General features: G+C 40.2%; 2 long non-coding RNA genes across 3 annotated transcripts; one reads left to right on the top strand and one right to left on the bottom strand.

The window, feature by feature from the left end:
• The first annotated feature begins 66 nt into the window (after positions 1–66).
• LOC109969553 (uncharacterized) lies at positions 67–1,416 on the top strand. The gene is made up of 3 exons (XR_002276278.1): positions 67–368; positions 876–978; positions 1,327–1,416. It is a non-coding gene; the product is annotated as an uncharacterized LOC109969553 (long non-coding RNA).
• Positions 1,417–1,804: 388 nt separating this feature from the next.
• On the bottom strand, positions 1,805–3,861 carry LOC109969554 (uncharacterized). 2 transcript variants are annotated; one of them, XR_002276280.1, is made up of 4 exons: positions 3,795–3,861; positions 2,551–2,665; positions 2,173–2,347; positions 1,839–1,900 (listed from the first exon to the last, which is right to left on the bottom strand). It is a non-coding gene; the product is annotated as an uncharacterized LOC109969554 (long non-coding RNA). The 2 variants fall into 2 exon arrangements; XR_002276279.1 differs by having other exon boundaries at positions 1,805–2,347.
• Positions 3,862–4,614: the final 753 nt, after the last annotated feature.

Raw genomic sequence — 4,614 nt, 5'->3', positions numbered from 1 at the left:
TGCCAAATGTCAGTGTGACGATTCGCTTTCTTCTACGTGAGCATTGAGATTTTCTGCCTTGTAATATTTTCTTTTTGAGAGGTTAACAACTGAGGGAGACGTGAAGTTGGTTCACTGCTCGGTGCCTGTAACTTAGATACTGTGTAGAAAATACTAAACAGACAGATGTGCTCGTTTTTTATCACTTGTATGTATTTGACACTTCTTATTCTCCTCCTGTAATACCTTGTGTTCTGCATTCAGGGTGGCAGTGGCCAGAGGATCCTGTCTGGCTACACAAATAAGATGCTCCAGATGATCAATGGGAAATGTGCTTTACATTTTCCTTCAAGAACAAATTGACACTACACCCCTTCTCTAAGCTGTGGGTAAGTTCACCAGAACAATAGAAACAATGATGTAATTTCATAGATTTGTTCAAAATAATATCCATCTTCAGAGATGCTCTGGGTGGGCATTTTTAGGATGCAGTGTATGGGGGACGTCTTTGTTCATGAATAAAGGTAGAAACCGGTAGGTGACGCAGATCTCACTTGAGGTGGATTCACTAGCTTCTAGTTACCTTTACAGGCTTTCTCTATAGTTGCATCATACTAAATTTTTAATATAGACCTTGTGGTGTAAGCAAAACCTCCAGAGCTGCTAATGTATTCAGTATCATTTTGTTCAAAGTAGAATTGTATTGAGACTGTACTAGTATTTGATAGTACTTTATTATCCATGTTCACTTGCTGTATTTTGGCAATATGCACAACAGTAGAACTAATCATACTTGGTATAGATGGATGCACAATATTTATGTAGTTCATTTCTCCAAACTGGCTTGTTTGTGGCCACCACTATTGTTTCATGAAAGGCAATGTATTTGAATACAGGGCACCCAAAGAGTACGTCAACTCCAGAACTTTGGAGGCACGGGGCCCAGTGACGACCTAAAGCTTTGTGGGCTCACACTCCAAACCTCCAGACAAGAATTCAGTAAGTAAATTGTTCAGACATTGTAAAATGCAACATTCATCAGTTAATATTGCTTAAATGTGGAACTTTTTTACAAGAGTGGTGCTTCACAACTGCAGAGTAGTTGAAATTATTGTTAAAGTGAATGTTCCTTGTAGGCTTGATGCTGATGAACCAGCAGAGGGATGACTGCAGCAGTAATTCAGAGGCTTTTTTTCAACATGTAGCGAGCTGACCACCTATATTTCAATTCGGTTTTTTGTTTTCCTGATATTGTCAAAATGGCCAATGTTGACTTGTAATGTACAAATGGCACTGGTAACAACCTTTGCTTTTAAACTCAGGCTTTTTTTCCCATTTCCCCCTTAGACCATCCTTAACCAGATGTCATTCTGTGGCCAGACCATCAGCAGCATTCTTGGCGACATGCATGGAGACAGGCAAGTTTTTATAAATGGATAGTTTATTGAAATCAAAGCTTTACAAAACATTTTTCTTTTTGCAGGCTCTGCCAGCTGCTGAATGTTTTGGCTAAGATGGGAAATCCCTACTGGTGGCTCATCACGGTAGAGTATAGCACTTTCTGCAGACTTCTCCAGTCATGTACTGTACCTACAAGAGGACTCTCATGACTGGAGAAGTCTTTACAACTGCGGTCCAGGCACATGCAGAAAATGTGATGTACTCTCCCTTGATGACCCACCAGTAGGGATTTTCCATCTTATGCTGAAACTTCAGCAGCATGTAAGAAAAGAAAAAAAAAGGTACTCCATGTGGGAGATTGTTTTAAGGGCCCTGTGTTCAACATTCATTCATGTTGGGGCCTTTTTTTTTTTTTTGGTGTAAAAATTTTCTTCAATAAAGTGATTGCAAGTCAACCTGTCTGGTTCTGTTTCTAAACATCTGCTCTATTAGGCACTGGGTCAGGTCTTGTAGTTCAGCACTGTAAAAGGAAAGAGGGTACTGGGTGTGGGAGAAAGTGAAATTGACAGGCTGGAAACACTTAACATTCTTCACGAGGACAGTGGAATGATTCACTCTTCATCAGGGCTGACAGCAATAAGTCTTCCCTATTCTGTCCAGGGCAGGAGTGCACAACATGTACAAGTGTGGAGTATTGTCCCCATTTAAAGCGACAGGTACTATATAGCCTGACTTTAATTCAATAAACACAAATGTAAGGCAGAAGTTGTCACTAACAAGACCGCACAATACCTGGACAAAGGTTACTGCAGAGCCCCAGATGCCTTGCTTCTGGCCATTTGAAGGATCAGAAACTCAATTCCACAAAACAAGTTTATCCACAGTGAATTTAAAATTCTACTTGCCCGCTGTGTTCCACTTGAGTGCAATGGTCAATCACTGTATGACACTACAGTTCATTCTGACCCTGTGTACAGAGTGAAAGCATTAGACGCTAATATGCACAGCTGTCCTAAAACACCATATGAAACTATAGAACAAAGGAAATGTATGCAATTACATTGTGCTCCATGTTAGTTTTGACAATTTTCATTACACTTTCAAAATTAGTGTCAAAAGAGCTGAGAAATTAGTCTGACCTGAACCTGTTAGTACTAGTAGTTCTCTCACCTGATCAACTTATGGTTAATGTCCACATGTTGGAGTGACAGGGGCCCAGAACACTGTCGGTCCTCACGACAAGCCTGAGGCTATTTATGCTGTGCAAGTTCTTGTACTCTGTGGCCTATTGAAAGAAACATGGGGGGAGTTAGTCCTACAATGGGTATAACCATTACTCTGATCACAGAAAGAAACCTGTACAAACACATTTCATTAAAATCAAACATGCAGGAAAAGTCAACAGCTCTTACTAAATGCACATTTTATACAAATCAGATTCATTAAAGGGCTATTGCATACTTTATTCAGGTTTCTCACTATATTTCTGTGCAGATTCTCAGTCATCCAGGTAAGCTGAAAAAATCAACTGGACTGGATTTCTAGGTCGAAGACGTTTCAATGTCCCCTAATGAATGCTTGATGAGGGGACATCGTTGGTCCTCAAAGGACTGAAACACCACCGAGGGGGATAAATATCTCCGGCTCAACACCACTCAGTCAGAACTGATGAGGTGAAACATCTTCGACCTAGAAATCTAGTCCAGTTGATTTTTTTCACTATATGATGCACTTTGAGGCTCAACGGAAGTTTTAATGTCAACTGTTTTCTCTAATCAATTCATATTTCTTGCACATCTGAGCCTCTCCTCCCCTACTCACCTGATCTTTCCTTCATTTTCCTAGCCTATGTTTACTAATCACATTCATGTAGTAACAGCATCAAACTCTGTTGGAAAAATCCTGTACATAAGTGCAATTGAAGCATCTGTACTTATTTTTAGTTCCTGCTTCTTCACATCCACTATTATTTAAGCAACATTTTTATTGTAGCACTCTTACCTGTAACGGCATCTCAGTAAACGCCGAGCGGGTTGAACCTCACCGGGTCTTCATCAGGGCGGAAACATACAGGTGCAAACGATTTGTGCTGATGAAGACCCGGTGAGTGCCGAACCGGCCGGCGACCATTAATAGTAAATATAGAAGACATTTACATTAATGGGGCATGTAAAACTAGAGGAGTTCTGTCATCTACAAGACCACACATCCAACAGGGAACAAGTTACAAGTCAACTCTAAGAGATGTCCTCCTAGATTGAGCAGGTTTCACAATTAGCTTGACAATTGACAGGCTCGAGCAAAGCAAAAGAGTACTGGACGGCTAAAGTTACCCTACTGCGCGCTACCTACATACAGAACGCAACACATGAAATGGTTACTGTGATTTTCTACAATTTTCTAACGCGACCCACCTGAGTAGCAGAACACCTCCGCTGTCGTTCATCTTGAACTTCCGTTAGAACCAAACTTACAGAAGCGCCACCAGAGACTAATTTAAAGAACCCAGCTTCTTCTCATGATGTTTATTGGCGGGTTGCAGGTCTACTTAAGGTGCATTACCGCCACCTGCTGGGCTGGAGTGTGGAACCATAATAGAGACGAAGGAATAAAAAACAAAAAGCTTCTTAGAACTGCATAAACTACTAGATCCTATCCAAAATACCCATATCTGCCAAATAACTAATAACAGTTTTATATGCTGTCTTACAGTTGCTGCCTAAAAGACTCTAGTGATATATTAGTCTGCCTTTTTTCCATTAACACTATCATGAAATCATGAAAAACATGCTCTACAGTCTCTACCTGACTGGACAAAGGCCTGTAGGGTGTTTACCTATTTTGTGCAGGGTATAATTTTAACTTGTGTGACTTATTCTCAAGCGAGTTACTACACTTTCCTCTTTTCTAGTACCAGTCCATGCCTGTTGGTATCCAACCACTTTTTGGACCATGTACAAATGTCTACCAGTTTCACACCCATCCCACTGTTCTTGCCAAACTTTTTGAATATGAATATTAATAAGGGATTTCATTTCAAATCTAGAAATTGGGAGAATCCAGCTATCACCTGATTGGACAATTTGACTCTGCTCTGTGATTGGACTGTCACTGTCAAATCAAATTCAGGTTTGATTCACACTAAACTTCAGTACTCCTTAATATTTGCAATTACTTTGTACACAGATGTTCACAAATACTTGTTTTCTGACCTGAAACCAGTAAAAGTTCTAA

This window comes from Monopterus albus, unplaced genomic scaffold (assembly GCF_001952655.1).
Source record: "Monopterus albus unplaced genomic scaffold, M_albus_1.0 scaffold175.1, whole genome shotgun sequence".
Taxonomy (NCBI): Eukaryota; Metazoa; Chordata; class Actinopteri; order Synbranchiformes; family Synbranchidae; genus Monopterus; species Monopterus albus.
This window is presented reverse-complemented; position numbering and strand designations above follow the sequence as displayed.